Raw genomic sequence first — 25,463 nt, forward strand, 5'->3', positions numbered from 1 at the left:
CGGCGCATAACGTCAGCAGAATTACCTCACTTCCACCTGTCCCTCCACACAGGACAGGCAGACGCCATTTCATGGGGGGGGCAGGCCCTAGACAATTGCTGCATCGCTGGTGATATTAGGACATTCTGGACAAATCACACTGACCCATTACAAGTTAACAGATGCAAAGTTATGTTGTAGCTCCATTGTTCAGTTTGTAGCTGACTCCTCACTCTTTTGTCCCTTAGATTCCTACTGCTGTGGATGAATAGGAGATGGAGACATACCCCCGTGTACAGACATATTGTGGACTTGGCAACACAGGAGGACATGCACATTATCCTCACTTATAGACTTGACAGGGCCACAATCACAGAGCTATGTGCCCAATTGGAGCCTGACCTGATATCTGCTATCCATCACCCCGCTGGGATCCCCCTCTTGTGAAAGTTCTATCAGTGCTCCATTTCCTGGTAACTGGTTCTTTCCAAGTGACAGTGGGCTTGGCAGCAGGAATGTCACAGCCAATGTTCTCAATAGTGCTGACAAGAGTGTTGTCTGCCCTGATTAAACACATGTGCAGCTACATTGTTTTGCCCATGCTGAAGATTTGGCCACAGTGAAGGCCGAGTTCTATGCAATGGGAAATATCCCCAACATAAGTGGGGCGATTGATGGATCACATAATGCATTTGTCCCCCCCTACCAGAATGAACAGGTGTTCAGAAATCGGAAGAGTTTCCACTCTATGAATGCACAGATGGTGTGCTTGGTGGACCGGTACATCTCCCACGTCAATACTAAATATCCTGGGTCAGTGCATGATGCCTTTGTCCTGAGGAATATCAGCATCTCAAATGTGATGGGCCAACTACAAAGGCACAGGGTGTGGCTAATAGGTGAGCCCTGGTTCCCACCCAGTAGATTTTGGTGTATGGGTATGGTGTGGTGTGGGCTATATGGGATAGTGTGTGGCTTAATGTTGTCCCTCAATATTTAAGGTGACTCTGGTTACCCCAACCTATCATGGCTGCTGACCACTGTGAGGAATGCCAGGACAAGGGGCGTTATAATGAGGTCCCTGGGTGAACCAGAAGGATAATTGAAAGGACCTTCGGCCTTCTGAAGGCCAGGTTCTGGTGCCTCCATCTGACAGGTTGATCCCTGTGCTAATCACTGAAGAAGGTCTGCCAGATAATGGTGGTTATGCTGCAAGGTGCATAACCTGGCCCTCAGATGCCATGTCCCATTCCTGCAGAAGGAGGAGGCTGGAGATGCCCGTGTGCCAGCAGTGGACCCTGTGGACAGTGAGAATGAGGAGGCAGAGGATGAGGATGAGGACAACAGAACATCTGTGATCAGACAATACTTCCAATGACACACAGGTAGGACAGTGTCACTTCACATTTCAATGGCATTTGTTTGAATTTCTGTGGCACTGGTATGCTGATATTTCCCACCTGTGTGCCCTCTGGCAATTCATTTTGCAGATTTTGGTGACCTCACATATACTCCCGGTGGGATCACTGCAGCCAGCTACAGGTCATTAATCTATGCTGTTGATTTGCAATGTTTGTACCTGTTTCAATGAACACATAATTGATGTACATGACATACTCCAAACTTCTTTTTTTACCAAGGGTGGTAATTGAAGTGTTAAAATATAGGGGCAAGTGCAATGGGATGGGGTGATGATGGGGGAAAGTCCAGGGTTTTGTTCCAGTCTGTTTGTAGCACAGGTGGATTGTCCAAGGGGACATAGGAAGGGGAGCAATGGCAGTTCAAGGTGGAGAGGGTGACTGAGTAGGATATAAGTGTAACAATCAGGAGAGTCTCATTTCCTGGAGGGGGTCTTGGCAAGTGTCTCTGGCTTCTGTCTGGATTGCAGGGAACATTTGTGGGGTGGTTCTCTTTCCGCTGGGAGAAAGGTGCTGGTGGCCTGTGATTCCTGTGGCGGGGCGTCCTAGCCACTAGCGGTAGCGGAGGTGGAAGGCTGTTCAGATGTCTGGCTAGTGGCAGGGGCCAGCTGTAGTGTGACTGCCTCCTTCATTATATTGGCCATGTCTGCCAGCACCCCTGCTATGGAGATGAGGGTGTTGTTGATGGCCTGCAAGTCCTGCCTGATCTCCTGGTACTGTCCCTCCTGCAGCTGCCTGTTCTCCTGCACATTGTCCAGGATCTGGCCCATCGTGTCCTGGGAATTTTGATAGGCTCCCAGTATCTCGGAGAGTGCCTCCTGGAGAGTCAGTTCCCTGGGCCTGTCCTCGCCCTGGCACACAGCACTCCTCCCAGTTTCCCTGTTGGCATGTGCCTCTGTCCCCTGAACCGTGTGCCCACTGCCACTGACCCCAGGTCCCTGATTGTCTTGGGTGTGAGGTGAGGCCTGAGGTCCCTGTAGAGTTGGATACACTGCTGATTGACGTGTCCTGGGGAGAGTGTGTTGGTACGCTGGGTGTGTGTGTGGTGGTGTTTCCTGATTGGGGAAGCACTGTGGTTGTTTATGACTGGGCCTGGGTAACCGGCTGTCCAGAGTTCCCTGATGGGCCAGGTAGGTCACCCAGATCCTGAAGACCAAAGTTCCTGTCATCACTGTGGGCCTTTTCTGTTGGGGGACTGGATATTGCTCACACCTCCTCTCCGCTGACATTGGCTGGGGCACCTGTGGGGATGTTAATGATGTGTGATGGTTTCTGAGTCTGAAATATTGTACATCTGTGGCTTGCCCTCTTTGGTTATATTTGCCCTGGCAGCTTTCACTTGTGTACATTGGTGAATGGTGGGATGATTAGTTCTCTATAGTGTGCATGCTTTAGTGCTGAGTGTCCCTGCAGGGCTGTGAGTGATGTCCATGCATTGGTAGAGCATGCAGGGCTTGGTATTGGGATGAGTGAGATGGGATGGTGGGGTGTGTGGGAAGTTGTGGAGTGATGGGAGTGAGGGTGGGGTATATGATGGCATGCAGATAGGGGGTGATAGTAGTAGAGAGTTGACTTACCAGAGTCCAGTCCTCCTACTCCAGCCAGGCCTTCAGGATGCAGGATTGCCAAGACTTGCTCCTCCCATGCTGTTAGTTGTGGGGGAGGAGGTGAGCGAGCTGGTGTCTTGTTGCAATGGAACCTACTTTCCCCCGTAGGTCCTTCCACCTCTTCCTGATGTCATCCCTGGGTCTTGGGTGCTGTCCCACGGCATTGACCCTATCCACGATTCTCCGCCATAGCTCCATCTCCCTAGCTATCGATATCTGCTGCACCTGTGCTCCAAATAACTGTGGCTCTACCCTGATAATTTCCTCCACCATGACCATTAGCTCCTCCTCTGTGATACAGGGAGTGTCTTTGTGGTGCCATGGGTGTTGTGTGAGGTGTGTAGGTGAGGGTGTGTTGGGTAATGTGTTAGGGTGTGTGAGGTGGGGTACGTGTGTGGTGTGTAGGTCTGAATAGTGTGTGGCTCTAGTTGTGTCTGTGGTCTTGATGTCTCTGTGCTGGCAATGGTTTGGAATGGTAAAGGGTTGTGGGTAATGTGGGTGTGTGTTTTATAGTGTTGTGGTGTGTGTATGGGTGTCAGGTGTGTGTTGTTTGAATTGTCCAATGTGGTGTTGTTTTGTATGTGTGTGTCCATTTTGAGCACTGCGGTATGCACCACCAATGGTTTACCGCCATTGAATGTCCGCTGTGGTGATTCGTGGGTCATAATGTGATGGGCGTTGTTCTGGTGGTGTAACAGTGTGGGTTTGGATACCGCCAGTTTATCACTGACCTTTAGTGTGGCGGATTTGTGTCTGTGGCTGAATACTGACGGATTGGTATGTGTGTGTCATAATATGGTGAACAGATATCCTCTGCGGCGGCGGTAAGTTGGCGGCAGTCAGCGTGGCGGTAAGTGGGATTTACCACCAATGTCATAATGAGGGCCAATGTCTCTCCTAGGGGTCTGCCCTTTTGAGACCTAGCTTTGATTGGGCTGAAACTTGGATGTAGAAGAGGCCTCTCTGGCAGGGAATGGCCACTTGATGCTCAGAAGTGTTCATGGGGACCGCTATGTGTAGAAGAGGCTCAACCTACTGATAGATAATGTATCTAGCGATAGACTGACCTTTTGATACACAGCTCTTCTCAGGACAAAAAATGTATGTACAAAAGACTTGGCCTTTCTATACATAATATGTGTTGTACAAGACTATTCAGGCTCAGCTTTGTTCACAGAGAAAGACATATGCACAAGAGGCTTGGGCTTCTAATAGGAAATATGCATACATTGAGACGGGGCTTTGTTTAGGGAAGTAGCTGAATGAAGAAAGGGCTCAGCATACTTATAAGTTGTGTGTGTTGAGAGAGACTGGCCTTGTTATACTGAGCTTTGTTTGGTGAGACAGCTCTATGTAGAAGTGGCTTGGCCTACTAGCCCAAGAAAATTGTGATGGTGGAATGGAGTATTCAGGTTCTGCTTTGTTCATGGAGAAAAGAGTATATAGTAATTCATAACATTTCCAGTGGGAGTTGGCTTCTTCATACTGAGCTTCCTTTAGAGGAACAACCATATGTAAAAGTGGCAAACTTACATACAGGTAGTATATAGTATGCTGTACAAAAAGAGGACAGTCTTACCTTACTAGTTTTAAAATAATCTTTAATACACAGCTCACACACTGGTTTTATTATTTAAAATCAATTACAATTAATAGCATTAAAATACAAGTAAAGACATAAATATGGTAGCTCATAATTGTTCCTCTAAACTGTTACACAATGTTGACAATATGCCATTACTTTTATAATAACATAAAACACATATCTATACTTATCTTTGTATTCCCTTTATTTACTAAGTGCATAAAACAATTCTGTCCACAATGAACACATTGTACACTATACAAAAGTAATGCAGACATTAGTGAAAGTATAAAGAATGTATTCTCAGAGCAAACGCTTGGAAAAGCTGTTGATTGCAAATGGTTGAATGAGGGAGATTTCTACAGTACTTCAAATAGCACACATCTGGAAACTCGAGAGTTCATCTTCTGCACCTCCTCATCAACTAGAGATAAACTCAAGTCGGAAAATTAATCATGGGGTATACGTGTCTGTAGACTCAAACCAGTCACCTAATCAGAAAGCAGAATCTTTTTTTAAAATGTTACTGAGAGCAATTGCTATTGGTTGAACCTCTTGAATTCTTTCTTTTAATGTTAGACTGAATTTGCAGATCCACAGCAAAGTTCAATATGACAGCTTTACTAAGCAAAGCTTACATGTTGGTATTTCTGGAGTCACTGAGGCACTCAGCATGGCCTCCCCTTGTAACTTATCAATTGGAATGTGAATCCAGTGAACATCCTTAAAAACAGTACAGCACTAAGGGAGAGGGAGAGATAGATTCTCATAATCTATTCCAATTCTCCCCCTTCCACTTCAAAGTTCACTAGCATAATGTAGTGACCCTTTTACTTTCTTAATTTGAAATATAATGAGCAGCCTCCATAACACTTCCCCATAGACCTTTCTACAAGGACAGTTTCCATGGAAATAATTTGAAAATCATTTAAAGCCAGGTCAAAGTCAAAAGCCCATCAAGCTTTGACAAGTCTGCTTAGGAATCTCCTTAGAGCTCATCATTTGCAGTTAAAAAAACATGAACCAATTGTAACCAACGTAAGAGTACTAATATTTTTTCTTCCAATCAGAATATACAATTCACACAGTACTTGTTGACAATCTAACCTAGTACTCAGTACTCCAACATCAGCCACCCGCATCCTTTGCAGGATCTTTCTTTGAATTCTGGATACCCTCCATGCTGTTTGTGAACATTTCTCATTCTGCTACTGACTCCTCCAGTAAAAAGATCCTTGATAACACCATTATAGTTAGAGTGTGAACTGTGGGCCACAGCTTTGTCTTTTGGGCCAAATAACATGCCACAAACTGTGGCATTGAGAGAGATCTTGGATTTTCCCAAGTGGATATCACTTGGATTGGCCATAGAGATATGAAGTGGCATCAATTGTTCCCTATGATTGAGAGCATTTTGAATGGTGAGCACCAAGACCCCATGATTGTGTATTGTGATGGCAACAATCTTGGCACAAATAGAGGTGTGGGCTCAACATCCAAAGGATGAAGATACTAGCACAGTCAATGGCTCTTTCCTCACAATGATTTTGTATAGTCCAACATATGACAAAGGCAAAAGTGGCAGTGGACATCTCAGTTTCGTCCAAAGATTGAGAAATCTAGAAGATATGTCAATAAAACAATTTTGGCATTTTTCCATAATTATACGATGCTACAACAGTAATATCTGCTTTCACATGCCTGGAGTGTACCGAAGGGACAGAGTCCATTTCGCAGCAGAAAGGAACCATCTTCCTTAACAACATCAAGGAATGTATCCAGTTCTAACTATGACTTTTTAGAGCCACCCAGTGAATACATCACAGCATGTTCTTTCTCCCAAATTATTTTTTAAATATATTTAGTGGATTTGTGGATCCACGGTGATACCCATGGCCGGTGCAATAATCTTGATTCCAGCTCTGCTGTGGATCCATGAATCCAAGGACACTTTTAATAAAATCTACCCAATTGAATGTGGAAGAGTGTTTAAGTGTTTTTGTGTGAGTGACTGCAAGACAATGATTTAGAACGCGGTGATTGGGTCACTCCGTCACAACCGTTATGGATATCCCACCTGCGAAAATCGAAATCCCATTGAAGATAATCATTTCGGTGGAAGGGATATCCATCACCGTTGTGACGGGTAACCCATCTGCCAAGTTCTAAATCAGACCCAATGTCTTTTGTGGTCTGAGTACATGTGTGAGTCTTGTTGAGGAAATGTGCAGGAGTATTTGTGCGGCCATGTGTGTCTCTAAGTGTGAAAGTGTGCATATGGGTGCATGTAGCTGTGTGTATGTCTCTTTGTGTGAGTCTGTGACTAAGTGTATGGGGCTAGTTGCATTTGTACTGTATATGCCCATGTAAAAAGGCATTAAAGAGGAGGTCTGTGTTGGTGTTTGTGTGACTCTGTGTGTTTGTGTGTGAATAGGGTTGTATTTTAAATGTTTTTGTGCATGTGTATGTCAGTGAGCATATGCAGATGCCTGTATCAGTGTGGGTGTATGGGAATGTGTGAGAATGTTTATGAGAGGGCTGTATGTGTGTGTGTCAGTATGTGTGTGGAGATTGTGTAGATGTGTGAGTGAAGTATATGGGTGTGAATGTGACTATGTGTAAATAGGATTGTGTTGGTGTGCGTGTCAGTGTGCATGTGAGGCTGGGAGGTTTTGCATGACTGCATGTGTGTGGAGGTAGTGTTGTGTGTGGGGAGGAGTTGTGTGGGTGTGTGTCTGTGGGTGGGAGGTTCTATGTGTGAGTGTGTTGGGGTTGTGAGGGTATGTGGTGTGAGATATGTGTGGAGGGATGTGGGTGTGGATGTGTGGGGTTGTGTGTGTGAACGTATGTCTGTTTTTTGGGCTGTGTGTATGTTAATGTGTTTTTTTTGTGTGTGAATGTTTGTTGTTTGAGTGTGTGTGTCATTGGGGTTTGTGGCTGTGTGCATGTGTGAGCATATGTGTTTGGGTTTGTGTGAGTTTGTGTATGAGTATGTTTGTCTGTGGTTCCGTAGGTATGTATGCGTGTGGGTGTGTGTGTAGGTGAATGCAGAACTTGTGTCAGATTCTATGGGTCTGTGGGTATTATTGTGAGGTTGTGCAAGTTTGTGTGTGTAACTATGTGAGTGTGTGAGCATGTCTGTGACTGTGGAGTTGTGTTGTGAGTGAGAGTAGGTGTGTGTTGGGGTCTGTGAGTGTGTGTGTGTGTAGGTTTATGTCAGTTTGTATGTGCTACAGTGAGGTTGTGTGCCTGTTGTTGAGTGAACATGTATATGAATGTAGGGCTGTGTGGAGATGTGTGAGTATCTGTACAAGGAGATCTGTGTGTGATTGTGTGTTTTGTGTAGGGTTGTGTAGGTGTGTCTCGTGTTGTTTTAGTATGTATGCTAATGTTGAATTATGTGGGGGTGTGTGTGAGTATATTCATGATGCGTTCTGTGGATGTGTGTGTTTGTGTGTGTAAGCGTAGGATAATGTGAATGTGCGAGTAGGGTTCTGAGAGTGTGTGTGGTGGTTCTGTGTGTGTGTGTATAAGTGTGCAGTTCTGTTGGTGTCTGTGGCATTGTGTGTGTATGTGTGTGCCTGATTGTGTGTGTGTGAGGTTGTATGGGTGTTTGTATGAGTATGTGTTTATGGGGTTGTGATAGTATGTATGTGTGATTGTGCAGTTGCATGGGTATGTCTTGGTCACATTGTCTGTGGGTGTGTGTGAGAGTGTGGGGTTGTGACAGTATTTATGTGTGGAGATGTGTGTGTGAGTATGTATGTGAGTGTGGAGTTGTGTTGGTGTGTGTGTGAGAGTAGGTGTGTGTTGGGGGCTGTGAGTGTGTGTGTGTGTGTGTGTGGGCGTATGTCAGTTTGTATATGCTACAGTGAGATTGTGTGTGTGTGTGGTTGTGTGAACATGTATCTAAGTGTAGGGTTGTGTGGATATGTGTGAGTATCTGTGCATGGAGATCTGTGTGTATGTGTGTTTTTGTGTAGGGTTGTATAGGTGTGTCTGGTGGTGTGTGAGTGTGGATGTGGATGTGGAATTATGTGGGTGTGTGAGTATATGTTTGAAGTGTTCTGTGGATGTGTGTGTGTGAGGGAAGGGTAATGTAGATGTGTGAGTAGGGTTGTGTGGGGGGGTTCTCTGTGCGTGTACAAGTGTGGAGTTCTGTTGGTGTCTGTTGGGATGTGTGTGCATGTGTGTGTTAGGGTGTATGGGTGTGTGAGTATGGGGTTGTGAGAGTATGTGTGAGTGTGCAGTTGTGTGGGTGTGTGTGGATCACATTGTCTGTTGGTGTGTGTGAGAGTGTGGGGTTGTGACACTATTTATGTGTGGGGATATGTGGGTTATGTGTGACTGTGAATGTGTGTGACATTGTATGAGTATCTGTGTGTGTGTTTGCCTTTTTTTAAAATTGTGCGTTCTAGCTGTAGAGCCATCACAAAACATCAGGGGTTGCTTTGAGCATCACAATAGCTCTGTGGATCTGCTGAACAGCCAAAAAACACCTTTCTTTTTCTATTTCAATCACAGAGGATGTCCCCTTGTGCTCCCCCAACAGTCCCAGGGGCTCAGGGTATTTCGACCCCGACCCCTGCACCATTTTGTTCTTTGATGCCTAAGAGGGAGGCTGCAGCTTCCTGTTCAGGTTGTGGCCTTTCAATTAGATTTGAGGATCCACCACCATTCGATGCATAAAATATACAAAGTATTTGAGCCTTAGGCCCTAATTTATACTTTTTGACGCAAACCTTTGTTAGCGCAGGTTTGCATCAAAACGTATGTCGCTGGCTTGTGCCATTCCTAGGCCCAAGCCGGGCATCATATTTAAGCAATGACGGTAGCCGGAAGTAAGGCCCAGGTAACGTCAAAATGATTGATGCTAACCGGGTGGGGGAGGCGTAGGGGAAACTGGAGGTTGTGCGTGAAAGAATGGCGCTAGTCAGGCTAGAGTAAAAAAAATGACTCTAACTTGATTAGTGTCATTATTTCCATGCACAACCCCCATGGACATGACTCTTGTCTAAGTAAAGCCTGAAGTCATGCCCCTCAGCCTAATGGCCATGCCCAGGGGACTTAAGTCCCCTGGGCATGGCCATTGGGCACAGTGCCATGTAGGGGGGCCCAAGTGAGGCCCCCCTATGGCACTTTGCAAAAAAAATTAAAATACTTACCTGGACTTACCTGGGATGGGTCCTCCCCATCCTTAGGTGTCCTCCAGGTGTGGGTGAGGGTGGGTGGGGATGTCCCTGGTGGCAGGGAAGGGCACCTGTGGACTGTTTCCATCGTCTCTGTCCATTGAAAAAGGCCCACAGGTCCCCTAACGCCTGCCCTGACACAGGGGTTAAATAATGGTGCTAAGCAGGCTGAGCGCCATTATTTAAGGCCCTCCTTCGCCCCCGTGTGATGTTTGCACAGGAGGATAAATAAGGCGCTAGGGCCTTTCAGTCCTTTTTTACCCGGGAATGCCTACCTTGCATCTCATTGATGCAAGGTAGTTTTCTGCAGGCATAAAATTAGTTTAACTCCAATATTTCGGCACTAGACATGTCTAGCATCAAAATATAAATATGGAATTAGTTTGCGCCAGATTTGCATAAAAAAAATGACACAGATCCGGCGCAAACAGAGTATAAATATTCTCCTTAGTATCTCAGAAACTACTGAATGGATTGACACCAAACCACAAAAAGCACACTTTCTGAACCAAGATCTACCTTTATGCAAAATTTGGTGTAAATCCATTCAGATGTTTGAGCAGTACCCATGTCTAAATTTCCTATGGAAAAATGAATGGGGAAAGAGTTTTTTGGGACTCCCTTTTTCTTTGCCCCCTCTTGATCGATCACTTTGAAAATTTCCAGGAAGAAGGTGAATAAGAATTTTTTGGAATGTTTATTGAAGATTTGTCAAATGGCCCCAAAGTAATTGGCAAACCCAAAAATCTTTTTGGGATGGAAACTTGGCCCTACGGATTGGTGACCTCCACGGGGCCATATTTTGAACCCCCCCATTAGACTGGCAACAAGATAGACAACATATTGTGGCACCCATCACCCATTTCAGAACTCAGTTATGGTCCCCATTGAAGTACATTGTAGTGAATGTAAGGTTTGAAGGGTCACAAAAAGAAGCACATGTAAAAGGTGATAACATATTTAGTCACAATATTCATTTGTTCATGTTACCATACTTATTTAGGAGTGGTCTAATGTGAGCTTCCCATTGCAAAATGCTGATCAGCCGCTGGGATTTGATGAACCATATCTGAGAGAAAACTGTTTTCTCTCATGATTTTCTCACAGAGGTTATTGAAGGTGATCCAGAAGCTAAAATGAGAGTACATTTTCTATACCTTCACACTATCTTCCTCAGCCAAGTGAGACTAAGAGGGCATTACGAGTCTGGCGGTCCAAGGACCGGCAGACTCGCGGTGACAGTCAGACCGCTGCACTCCAGGCAGTACTACTGCCACTTTACAACCCTGGCGGTCAGACCCCTAGGGGACTGCCATCACCACCGGGATACGGTTCCTTTTGGGCTGTCGGCGGTCAGGGTTGTGCTCAGCCATGGCAGCAGTGAACTCAGCACTGCCATGTTGATCACAGCCCCACTTACCACCAGCCTTTGAATGGCAGGGACCCTGCCATGGAAAGCCTTGTGCTGGGGGTCCCTGCTCAGCACCGTCGGAACACTCACTGTCTGTTTTGCAGACTGCGTATTCCGAGAGTGCTGTGGTGCTACGGAATTGGCCTTGGCTCCCTTAGGGGATTTTAAATTGTGAATTCAGAGATACCAGACTTCAAATGTATATCTTTTCCCAATTGGAAGTTACACTTAAAGGTTACTTCAAGGTAACCCCATTGTTAACCTATGGGAGGGGTAGACCTTGCAGTAGTGGAAAACAAATGTAATACCTGGACATGTTAAACTTAAAGGTACATGTCCAACTTTTTAAATACACTGCACCCTGCCCTTGGGGCTAACCAGATCCTACCTTAAGGGTGACATATGTAATAAAAGGAAGGTATGGGCCTGGTAAGTGGGTGCATTTGCCAGATCGAAGTGGCAGTTAAAAACTGCACATATAGACTCTGCATTGGCAGACCTGAGACATGTTTAAAGAGCTATTGTTGTGGGTGGCACTATCAGTGCAACAGGCCTACTAGTATCATGTAATTATAAAGTATAACTTTACTAGGGTTATACAAGTAAATTAAATATGCCAATCATGGAGAAGCCAATGTTACTATGTTTAGAGAAAAGAGCACCTGCACTTTAGCACTGATCAGCAGTGGAAAAATGCACAGAAAAATGAAGTTAGAAAAGCAGGAGGTCAGAGGTAAAAAATGTTGAAACTACATCAAGGATGCCAGGTCAAATCATACACGAGCTGAAGCAGGGTAGATCTTTATTTCCCCTCAGAAAGTTAATAGCTACTATTTTCCTACTTGGGACTGGGGTGGGGAAAAATAATTTTCCTTTTATTCCTTGGTAAGTAGAGGTGCAAGTGAAATGCTGTGCAGAAGAAGAAGAATTTCTTATTCGACCCAGTAAGGAATGCATGGAACAAAGAATTGTGCCGTCTAGTATTCTCAGAGGCTGGACAATGTAACTACCCTAATGTAATTAAACTAAGTTAATTACAATGCCCGCCCCCTGGGAGTTCTCTTCAAAGTAACCATGTCAGTAGAGGAGCCTGTGTGTGGAGCCTGCCTGCCTGCGGACTTCCTTACTGAAGAAGTTAATTTGAAGTGCACTGTCAGGTGTCTAGGCAATGTATTTAATTTAATGCAGTTAGCATGCAGTTAAATACATTGCCAGAACCCTCAGCGCTTCTAAAAGCAACTGTGCGTTTACCTTTTTCTGCCCATGGAGCAGCAGATTAGTCCTAATTCTGCTTCATGCGCAGACAACACGAGAGCGTGTGCCTGCCCCGGTATTTCGCCCACTTCTATATAGCAATAGTATGCTCTAAAATGTTCTGCTATTTCATTGGAATATAGTATGCGTGCTACGGCACGTTTTCCTCAATACAAAGCGCCACGGATTTGAGCAAACACAATTTTATATAAGACCAACATTCGTGCAGACTGCGATACTGAAGGTCAAAAGACTGTCAAAACTCCACATCTTCCATTCGAAAGTCTACGCCATAGTCTTTTTAAACTTTGAAAATGTTGATGCAAGAAGGATGTTGCTACGAAAACCGTCATGGCTGCTTGCTGGTAATGAAGCTGTTGCATGGTCCAGTTATATGATCCTTTCTATTTTTGTCTATGTACAAAGTGTGCTTTAGTTTTTTTGTTCTCTAGTGGAAAAAGAAACATTTGAACATAAATCAAACATGAGCATTCTCTCTTAGGGAGCAGGAGCAACAGTGGGTGGAGCTAAAAAGAGCATTAGTGGGTTGGCATTGTGAAATGCTTCCACTACCCTACACAAAGGTGAAGCAACCATATGAAATCGTACTTTATCGTCATGTTTTTAAGACCTCCACCATCACAAATCAAGTATCCATACAAGGCAGAGAACAATTGGCACTTTGGTTTCATAGCAACCCGTTCTTAAACTGATGCAATCACTCCTGCAATGGCAGGAAAGAACAAATACCAGATTGCGCACAAGTAGCTGATACATTGCATTTAAAAATCCTTTTGTCATTTAGGATAATAACAGGTTTCCAAAAAGCACACAACGAGTACGGAGCTTGTTCTTAGTGACATCTACAAATGGAATATTAAAATATGTGATCTCTTTGCAATCTCTCACATTAAAATGAGAATCCTCCTTTAACGGGCAGTTAAATATCTGACCTCGGCAGGTTATAGAGCTCCTTATTTGCTTGTGGACGATTCGAATGGGGCTATTCTTAAACTGGATTTTGTAGTATGTGAAATAGTACTACAGTAGTACTACTGATGTACTACAAAATGCTATGTACTAAGTTATGTGCTGACACCATCAACTCCACCACGTTTATCATTTCTAGGTGAGGTCTCTGTTTGGTATTAAATGTGGGAGGGTGTGGGAAAACAGGGCTGATTGCAGAGGCCCCCTAACTTTTTGCCCCCATTTTCCACTTTTTGCTGTTGTTTTCCTGACTCTGATGGTGCCCTGGGCACTGCTAACCAGTCCCAGAGCCTGTGCTCTGTGTAAAATGGAAATGCAAATTAGGCTAATTATAATTGGTAAGTGAACCTATCTATAAGTCCCTAGTATATGGTAGGGCATGTAGGTTTAGGGACCGCAGCATAGGTAGTGCACCCATAGGTGCACTGCTGAGGTGCCCAGTGTCATTTTAAAGGCAGGCCTGCCTTGCTGGCTGCTTTTAAATTAAAGTTATATGCAAATTCGACTTTGGATTTAAAAGTAGTTCCAAAGTCTTAAACGACCTTATTTTTACATATAATTCACCCCTAAGGTGTTCCCTATGTGCCCCTAGGGCTGGGTGCCATGTAACAATAAGCAGGGACTTTATAAAAATAGTTTTATAAGCCCCGGTGAGGTAAAAACAGCCAAATTTGTTTTTCCCTCATTGTAGTAAATGGCCTTCATAGGCTAGAATGGGGAGACCTTATTTTAATTTTTAAAGTCTCCTTAAATGATGCATACCAAGAGTTTGGTATCAAATTAATTGTTGTAATAAATCCCACAACTTCCAGTTGTTGGATTTAATATAACTTTTTCAGGTAAAGAGTTTAAAACTTTATCTGAAAAGCTGCCAATTTCAGCCCTGCATTGTTTTTGCTGCTGTGCTCTGATTGGCCAGCCTCTAGCAGCCTAGCCAGGCTGCCTTGATGAGGTGTGAAGTGGCCTGGCTTCACCCAAAGGAATGTGCCTGTGGGAGGGAATCTCCCCTCAGCAGATGGTGAGGCAGGAAGGGGGAGGGCTGCCAAACTGGTCTTCAAAGGCAGAGAAGGACATTTGGAGCAACCAGCAACACCCCCACATCCTGCAACCCCAGACAACTAGGTGCCCCCTTGATTAGATTAGGAGAGGGCAGGAGAGGGGTGTGTTTATGATTTTTAGCCACACCAGTGAGTGGGCTCAGCCAGATGTAACCTCCAAAAATCAGATTCAGCCATGATGGATTTTGGAGAATGTTGCCTCCTGGGATTGATTTTTGCCACACTTCCCAGGAAGTGGTCATCACAGGGGGAAGGACCCTGCACCTGATTGGAGAACCAGGACCCCCCTGCTTTTCACCAAGGAGCAAGGATAAAACTGGCAGACCTGCACCCACACCTCAGTTCCCTACCACATCCAACAAGGAAGAACTACAGAAGAAGAAAGACTGCCCTGCTGGAACCTGCACTCAGAAGGACTGCACCAGCTGCACAAGAAGGACTTTGCCTGGCTTCAACTGGTTCAAGGAGGGACTCCCTGTTTGCTACAGGTGAAAAATTGCTAACCAGAGTCCCCTGCACCAACTCCTGAAGAAAGCGACCAGCTGACCACTGTCCAGTGGCCAAAAAGGAGTTTGCGCCAGGTGCATTCTGGGAGTTGTAGTCTGCACCCCCAAGGACCATGTCAGAACTTCTGGACCCTTGGGGTGAGCTGTGGACCCCAGAAGAACCTTAAAAGGACATCTGGGAGAAGCCCCAGAAGTTTGGACAACTTTTGTAAAAAAGCTCCATAGAGGGACCGACCCGCCGCGGCAACTCTAGCCGGCTTGCCTCAACCGCAACCTGGCCTGATTTGCTGGTTCGTCCCGGTAAAGAAAATCTCAGAAAAAGAGACTAAGTCCGAAGGTAAAAAGTTGACCGGGACCTCCCAGCCAGTGTATCCGAGGAGGGCTCCATGGACGTCGGATCAAGATCCAGGTTTACCCCGGTCGAAGGATTTTCACCTCGAAAAAATGACTACGTCCGAAGGTAAAAATCTCCACTGAGGATTCCAGCATTGCGTATCCGGAGAAGGGCTCCAGGAGGTCGGATTGGACTGGCAGGTTCGTCCCGCTGAAGAAAATCTTCGAAAAAGAGACTAATAAGGGGGTCATTACAAGCTTAACCGCCGTGCGGCCGCCAATGCGGCAGCACTCCCGCAGACCACATTACAACATCCCCGCTGGGCCGGCGGGCGCAAACCTCGTTTACGCCCGCCGGCCCAGCGGGGATGCGGCCGCAACATAGGAGCCGGCTCCTAATGGAGCCGGCGGTGTTGCGGCCGTGCGACGGGTGCAGTAGCACCCGTCGCGCTTTTCACTGTCTGCTATGCAGACAGTGAAAAGCTGCACAGGGCCCTGTTAGGGGGCCCCTGCACTGCCCCAGGACTCCCCTTACCGCCAGCCTCTTCCTGGCAGTGCAAACCGCCAGAAACAGGCCGGCGGTAGCGGAGTCATAATCCCCAGGGCAGCGCTACTCTGGGGGATTATCGCCACTGGGGCTAAAACGGCAGGAAACCGCCGGCCCCGGCGGTGCGACCGCAGCGCTACCGCCGCAGTCGTAATACGGGTCTCCGTACCGCCAGCCTGTTGTCGGTACGGATGCCACATTACCCGCCAGGGTCGTAATGACCCCCTAAGTGTGAAGGTAAACTTTTAACCGAGGCCTCCCGCGACCTGTAGCCGAGCAGGGCTCCATCGCGGTCGGCCTGAAACTTTGACTTTGCCCCGGTCGAGGTGCAACCAGATGACCCGATTGGCGCTTTTTGTTTCTAATCGCAAAAAAAAAAAAAAATCTTTAAAAATTCATATCTCCGGTTCCCCTTATCTGATTTTATTCGTTTTGGTGTCATTTTAAAGATAAAAATATAATCTATTGTTAGAAATTGGTTTTGGATTTTTAAACTGTTTCCTGTGTTTTATTTAATTACTGTTTTGTGATATGCATACACCCACCCACAAAAGAGTAAGCAAATGGCTATTTATAAGCTAGACTTCTGAAGTTACTACAGCCAAAAAGGTCCCAAAACATTAGTAGCCATACTTTAGCTCAGCTCTATGGAGTGGGTCTAGCACCACACATGGTCACTCACAGCTTCTGCAACACAATCCCATAAAATAATGGAGGCAGTAAAATACAATACCACTACATAGGAAGAGCAACTATCACCACTGTTCAATCTCGCCTCAGGCAGTAATTGTATTCTTTCTTCCTGGAATGGCTCAATCAACTCATTTATATTTTTAAGATGGGCAACAAAAGCAACCCAGCTAATTACCACCCAGTGTCCCAAATAGACAATGAGGCTGAGTATTTTGCGGAGACGCTACTAGAAAAGCTCCAGCTATGTGCTGCTCCATAATTCTGCCCAATCAAATTGGTTTCCCTAAGAACACAGGGAGAACAATCAACATCATGGCCCTCTTCTTGCTGACTAACTTTGCAACAATGTACCATCAACCGGTGCATTTATGCTTCATAGACTATAAATATGCCTTCAACATGGTTGACCGGGAGAAATTATGTAAAAAAAACTGGCGTAATGGAGCATCCCAGCTAGGCTGTTAAGAGCCAAACAATTGCTTCATATTAATACGTGGATTTGAGTTAAGCTGGGAACTGGCTCCTATCTGTTGAGGGCCATTGCAACAACGGAGGGTTTAAAGCAGGGCTGCATGCTAGCACCAACCATTGTTAACCTGTTTCTGTCTGATCTTCCACAAATATTAAACAAGGTCACAGTCTTCCCCCAAAACTGGGAGGAATCCAACTCTATGCCGAAAATATAGTGCTAGTCAGCAGGATGAGGTTGGGGCTGCAATAGCTTTTAGATGTTACGTTGGTATACTCTAAAAATAATGGATTGATAAGAAATGTGAAAAAGACCAAAACTCTATCAATTAAAAAAAGAGTAAAAATCATGCTTGGTTTTTGGAAAGAGACAAGATAGAGTCTGCCAAAGCGTATAGGTATCTTGAAGTGTTTTTTCAATGCCAGTGGAAGGTTCAGCAACCAAACAGATGAAATCAAAATGAAGGGCAATGTCTTGCCAGGCGACCTAGGTGCCCTGTACAGGAAGCTGAAGGGGCCTTCACTAACCCCTCTATTACAAGTCTCTCAATCCATGGTTCTACCCATGCTGATTTGTGAAAGTGAGGCCATGAGGGGCCAGGACTACATCACTCTGGACAACACAGTAATGAAAATCTATAGCTCGATCTTTCAACTGCCAGTATACACATCTTCTGTACAGATCAGATTGGACTTTAGTTTAGTGAAGCAAGATTTGGTATGGCAGGCAGCCTTTGTGAACTGCTATCACAGTTTCAAGCTGGTAAGGGATGGCTCTCTAGGTCATCATCTTTGGCTGGAAATTCAAGGGAGGGCAAAATCACAAACAAGAGCCTTTTTAAATTTGACTCTAACTACCCTAGGCCTCTTATCAACATGTGCTATACCACTGAGTAGAACCAAACGTAAAAGGATAGTCAAATCTAACACAAAAACCCTGTTTCTTTTGGAGGATAAAGCCACTCTATCCAGGAGTAGTCATGCATGGGAAACACTTAACAATTACATGAAGCCTAAGCACCAAATCAATTTAGGAGAACTTTACAATGACCAGACGAAGGAAAAGTTCATAAACAGGCTGGGGGTCCTGTCTGTACTAAAGCACTACCCACCCTTGAGAAGAGTTGAAGGCCAGGAATTCTGTAGGTTTTGCGGTCATGAGTCCAAAGACATCACTCATGTGCCCTGTCTGTGTAAAGCTAGCCTGGCGGAATGCCTTATGCTCTTACGCAGGAAAGTCTATGAAAACGGAATAGAAATGCAATAAAAACATTGATTCTGCTAGAGCAAATATATTTATTAAAAGTATTAATGAATGTTTAGGTAGTTTGAATAAAGAAAATTGTAAAAATCGATTAATGCAGAATAATAATGTGCACATTTGAAAATGTGCCCTCGGAGAGCGATCACCAAGATTCACTAATGTACTAATAAAAATGAATAACATGAAATATAGAAAAACGTATTGAAATAATGTAGTAATTTATCATATTGAAATTTATAATGTATGTTTGTACTTAGCCGAAGTATTGGCCTAGTTTTGCCAGGCCTCGTGCAGAAGCTGGATAATAATGCTCAATGTAGAAATGCTGATGTGCTGAACTATGAACCACTCGTTGTTTAATAAAATCTGCTCTGTTAAAATCCTATGCGTGAATCGACAGACAGGAGATGAGGGAATCAAAATTTGTATTAAGGACTGTGTAAAGCTTTCAGTGTGTACTTTCCCAGGACTTGATCAATGGAGACACTGACTGGAGATGAAGATGCAACATTTGCGATACCTGACGAGCCGGATGATGAGGACATCGTAAAGTGAACCAATCAACTACATGTGAACTCTGTAATGTTAGCATTCATAGATTGGGAAAACAAGGAGTATTGGATAATGCAAAATCGTGTGATTAATTGACCAATTAGGAATTGGGGGATAGTCTGGGCAACTTTGATATAAATGTGTTCGGCGGATGTCCAGAGAGAGATAGACTACGAGATCAAAGTGATTTGAGATTCTGTCATTGGGCTCACGCTCTTGAGAGCCTGATGAGATACTGATCGATTGATGACCTGAAGACAATGACTGACTTTGTTGCTGATCCATATCGTGGATGGGTAGCTATGACAATGTTACTGAATTCACTTTTGTGCCTTTTCCTTCTAGGTACCAACTGCGCTGTTTTTTTTATATAGTTTTTCTTTTAGCTAGATGTTGTCTAAATTCATGTTCTAAACTGTTTTCGCATGAAGTCCCACATGCTAATGCTAATCTGGGTTAGATGAGGTTCCTATTTTAGGACATTGACATATACATATAACTCATGTTGACGTATTCTTCCCTGATTCAATTATTGACTTATGCTACTGCTTTAGAATGTACTCTGATGCAAGTTTTGATTAGATTATGTTTTTGGCACCTTCTAATGAATTAATACGGATTTGCTGACGTGAATAAAGTTGAATGAATTTTCATGAATTAGTATTGTAACTAATAGGGAATAAAACTACTAAATCATAAAGGCCCTCATTACAACCCTGGCAGTAAATGCCACCTACCGCCGGGCTGACGGCTGCCAACATACTGTGACCGCGGCAGTATTCCGCTACGAGTATTATGACCCACACTGAGAAATCCGCCACAACACAGACACCCACACAAGTCAGCCAGACCAAAGGTCAGTGATAAATTGGGGGTACCAAAACCCACACTGTTATGCCAACAGGAATACGCCCACAGTATCAGGACCCACGAATCACCGCGGCGGTCTTTCAACTGCAGTAAACCATTGGCGGTACACACCGCCGCGCTCAAAATACACACACACACTTACAAAACTACACCACATTGGACAATTCAAACTACACACACCTGACACACATAAACACATAACACCCACACACTCAGACCACTATAAAACACACACCCACATTACCCACAACCCTTTCAACAACAAAAAAGATTACCAACAGAGAGAGACACAAGCCAGGAGCACCCACTCAATCTGAGCCACAGAACACCATCACCTATACACCATCCACGCACCTCACAGCACACACCACACCACATTACCCCACAAATCACTTAACACATCCTCACACATATCAATCACACCACATCCGTGGCACTCCAAAGACACCCCAGGTTTTCAGAGGAGGAGCTAAGGGTCATGGTGGAGGAAATCCTCCGGGTAGAGCCACAGCTATTCGGATCACAGGTGCAGCAGACGTCCATTGCAAGGAAGATGGAGCTATGGCGGAGGATCGTGGACAGGGTCAATGCCGTGGAACAGCATCCAAGAACAAGGGATGACACCAGGAAGAGGTGGAATGACCTACGGGGGAAGGTGCGTTCCGTGGTTGCAAGACACCAGGTAGCTGTACAGAGGACTGGGGGTGGACCCCCACATCCTCCCCGAAAACTAACAACATGGGATGAGCAAGTCTTAGTAATAATGCATCCTGGGGGCCTCACAGGAGTAGCAGGAGGACTGGACTCTGGTAAGTCAAATCTTTACTACTATATCCCCCACCCTACCTGAATGCCATCACAAACTCCTACCCCTACCCTCACCCCATCACCCCACCACCTCACACCTCACATATACCCCACTATCGCAACCCACCCATCCCAAAACCAAGCCCTGCATGTAACACCAATCCATGGACCCCCATCACAGACCTGCATGGACACCCATCACCACAGCATGCCCATTAGAGAGAATCACCTAGCCCCCAAAATCACAACGCACACAAGCCTAAGCTGCCAGGGCTATCCCAACCATACAGGGAAACAAACCCATGCACAAGATGGCACATGCATATACAATAACACTGCATTTTCATCCCCACAGGACCCCTACTCAACGTCACCGGAGAGGAGTTGCCACCAACATCCAGTCCCCCCCCTAGAGGAGGCCCACAGTGATGACAGCAGCTCTGCACGCCTGGATCACGATGACCAACCTGGCCCATCAGGGACCTCTGGACAGTCGGTTACCCTGCCACAGTCCCAACCCACCACAGAGCCTCCCCCCTCAGGAAACACCAGTACAGCACCTACCCAGTGGGCCCATGCCACTGTCCCCAGGACACGTCAATCAGCAGTGTGTCCACCACTACAGGGATCCCAGGCAACACCACAAACACAGGACGACCAGGGACCTGGGGTCAGTGGCAGTGGGCACACGGTTCAGGGGACAGAAGCACAGGACAACAGGGAAACTGGGAGGAATGCTGTGTGACAGGGGGAGGACAGGCCCAGGGAACCGACTTTCCAGAAGGCACTCTCTAACATCCTGGGAGCATACCACCATTCCTGGGAGACCATGGGCCAGATACTGTACAAGTGGCAGGAGACCCACCGGCTGCAGGAGGGACAGTACCTGGGGATCAGGGAGGACCTCAAAAACATCTACACCATCCTGGTCACCATTGCAGCGGTGCTGGCAAACATGGGCAAGACCATGAGGGAGGCAATGGCACAACAACAGGCCCCTGACACTAGCCACACCGAAGAACAGTCCTCCACCTCAGCCGGCGCTAGTGGACATGAGGCTTTGCAACAGGACCAACAGGCCACCAGCACCCCACTCCCTACAGGCGGAGAACCACCCTGCAAACGGTCCCTGCAATCCAGGCAGAAGCCAGAGAACATTGCCAAGATCCAGCCAGGAAATAAGACTCTCCTGATTGTCACCCTTCTGTCCCACTCTGTCACCCTGTCCACACTGAACTGCCATTACTCCCCTTCCTATGCCCCATTGGACAATGCACCTGTGATACCAAGAGACTGGACTCTAACTGGACATTCCTCCACCATCACCCCAGCCCATTGCACATCTCCCTCTACGTATGAGCACTTAAATAAACACCCTTGGAACAAATACAAATTTTGAGACTGTCAAATGATTGAATTATGTATTAGTACAACATTCTGAAAATATTGCAAGGCATATTTACAGTCATTTATACATTGGTATGACCTTTAGTGGGCAGAAGTAAACATACCAGGAGCCAGAGTGGGCAACACAGATCTGAAAATAGAGATGCCAAAGGGTACAGTCCCTGGCTGCAGGAGAAGGGCTGGAGCCTCCCTCCACCACTGGCAGCACTCCCACCAGCACCGGCACTACCACCAGTTTGCAGCTGTCACCGGATGGAGTCTAGCCCTGCCTCCATGGACTATCATGCAGCCTGGTCCCTGCAAATCTCGAGCCTCAGACACCAAGGGACTGTGGACTGTCACACCCCAAGTGTTGCATCACTGGGCACAAAGCCCCCTCCAGAACCAGTGGAGATTTGCATCAACTCACCCTATCCTTGGCAGGATGAAGGACACTGGGCACAAAGCCCCCTCCAGAACCAGTGGAAGAGGGCATCCACTCACCCTATCCTTGGCAGGATGAAGCACACTGGGCACAAAGCCCCCTCCAGAACCAGTGGAAGAAGGCATCCACTCACCCAATCCTTGGCAGGATGAAGCACACTGGGCAGAAAGCCCCCTCCAGAACCAGTGGAAGAAGGCATCCCCTCGAGAGACTGTGGTCTTGCACTCCCCAGGACCAAGCAGTGGGCAAACCCCCCACTTGAGAGACTGTTGCTTTGCACTTCCAAGGACATCGCTGTGGGCAACCCACCCACTTGAGAGACTGTGGCTTTGCACTCCCCAGGACCAAGCAGTGGGCAACCCACCCACTTGACAGTCTGTGGCTTTGCACTCCCCAGGACCAAGCAGTGGGCAACCGACCCACTTGAGAGACTGTGGCTTTGCCCTCCCTAGGACCAATCATTGGGTAAACCACCCACTTGAGAGACCGTGGCTTTGCACTTCCCTGGACATTGCTGTGGGAAACCCACCCACTTGAGAGACTGTGGCTTTGCACTCCCCAGGACCAAGCAGTGGCCAAACCACCCACTTGAGAGACTGTGGCCTTGCACTCCCCAGGACATCGCTGTGGGCATGGAGCCCCCTCCAGGAACAGTGGTGTTTTATCATCTTCTGGCTGAGGTGTACTCCCCTTCACCCTCCCCCTGAGGTGCCAGTGTGTTTTCGACCTGATGCCCCTGCAGTGTTCTCTCCGTACTGAGGCAGGAGTCAAGTGTGTGCTTCGCCTATGAGTTTTGGCCCAGTGGCCCATGGACATTTTGTGTGGACAATGTACCTCCTTATGCACATATTGTATATTTTTGTAAATACTGTTTTTAAAAATCTTGCGTACATCTGACTATTTCTAAAATATCACTGATTTCACTCCTTTTGTCCTTGCATTTTTCCAGGGGGTTACGGGGTGTAAATGTAATGTTGATGCATGGGTTTGTGTGTATGGTGTTGTGGGTGAAGGTGGGGGTGGGGGCGTGGTGTGTTGGTTGTGTATGTCCCTCTCTTTTTCCTCCCGCCTCCCCTGTGTACTAGGTGCAGTACTCACCGTGGTCGTCGCCGCCGCCGTTGGTACTCCTGGTAGATGAGGAGGTAGACCAGCATGGGGAGGACCTGCAGCTCGGGCTCCATGGCATGGTAAGTGGTTTCCCTTCCAAGTACTGTTTCCGCCATGCTTTTGATGGCGTTGGTACCGCCCCGGAAAAGCTGACGGATGGGCAGGTTGTGAGAGGGAGGTACATTGACTTCCGCTTGTCTGTTGGCGGTTACCACCACGGTGTTTGTTGCTACCGCAGTGGCGGTCGGAGTGTTGAAGTGGCTGTATGTTTTGATGGTTTCCGCCGTGGTCGTGATCCCATTTTTTTTACCTCTGGCCTGTTGGCGGTATTACCGCCACTTTAACACCGACCGCCAGGGTTGTAATGAGGGCCATAGTGAGTTGTGGTTATTCATGACCGGAGGGTCATGGGGTGTTATGTTTCTGTTTCATTAATGTTGATGCTAGTGTTTATAGAATTGTGTGTTCATCATTAGAGTGACCACCATTAGCCTAGCTAGGATACTCCATGCGAATCAAAAGGTTCATCAACCTGTATGCGTCCCCTTGTAGGTTTACTTACTAAGGATCAGGCGCGTTAGCAATTCCATCTACCAGTAGGCTTTTCTGCTACACTGGGCGCAGTTGTAGCCCACTTGGGCAGTATGAAAATAACAATATGCCTTTAGCATAGTACTTTACTTGCTACAGAGTTGATTGATGTCACTATTCATTCTCGTGTTGTGGGCAGATTGTATCTCAATAGATGATTTATCATGTTTCATATCAGCTTTATTTTCTATTTTACTACCTACATTATTGTTATGCTTGCTCAGTGTACGTAGATTGAGGTTGACTCCCATAAGAAATTCAGGTTTATCCTGTTTCTGTGAAAATGGCAGAATATGTATTGTTTAAAGCCATGTTTCAAAATGGCGGCCATGATAGACTGCTGTTATCTCTTCTTTGATGTTTATTTGCAGCACTGATTTGTTCACTAACCTTTAAATAATGTAGGAAGGTAGCAACCACCTACCCATGACCAAGCTGACTAGATCGCCAAAACGCGTCAGGTGTTGTCTCTGCCTTCCGTGCACACTTTCTGTGGTATTGTGTCAGCTGAATAAACTTGTAGCAAGCTCTTTAGACTACACGTTTTCCTTGTGGGATAGAAACCTGCAATTTTGATTTAATCGGATCTCCCACCGATATGTGATAACTATTATAGTAATATAAAATGACATAATATACTTTCGTAAATTTAAATTTCAATTGAAATGTTATTTGTTAAAATGCTAAATTATTTATATTATTATATATACAACTTTTAGTAAATTGTGATTGATGTTAAATAAGAATTTGACTGTAGATGGGATTTTTAAATAAAATGAATTAATTATTTAACTATATTTTATTTACTTAGAAATTCGACACACATTTGAAATAATGCGCTGTAACATTTTAGTTTATTAATTTTACATTTACAATAAATTTGTAGAATTAATTTACATGAATATTTTACTCTAAAATATGATTACTATTTGTTCTTAAGATTAATAAACTTTTTTGAATGTTCCCAATCCTATAAGGAGATTGTTCCCACAATGAGGGAGGTCTACGTGTGAAAAGTTGTGGGAAGTAACTTTACACTCATGAATCCTGGTGTAGGAGATTCCAGGGTGAGACATGTAAGTCTATACCTCAAAGTAACTTTAGACTCAGAAATAGTGAATAGCAAAAAGGAGTAAATGTACCATTAGGTGTAATAGTAAATATACATATGAATAGGTCTACACATGTATATTTATCTTTGTGATCAAGGCCCTAAGACTTTTAATATTAAAATAACAATAGAACCAAAGCAACAGAAGGAAAGCATTACAGCTAAAACAAGGAACGTTTTACAATTAGATTCTTACTACAACAGAAATCCTACCAGTATAATAATCATGAAAATATTAATGATTATAATAGTAACAACGTAGAATCAGAAGAACAACAATAATAGCAATGCT

The sequence above is a fragment of the Pleurodeles waltl genome, chromosome 4_1 (assembly GCF_031143425.1).
Source record: "Pleurodeles waltl isolate 20211129_DDA chromosome 4_1, aPleWal1.hap1.20221129, whole genome shotgun sequence".
NCBI classification, from domain to species: domain Eukaryota; kingdom Metazoa; phylum Chordata; class Amphibia; order Caudata; family Salamandridae; genus Pleurodeles; species Pleurodeles waltl.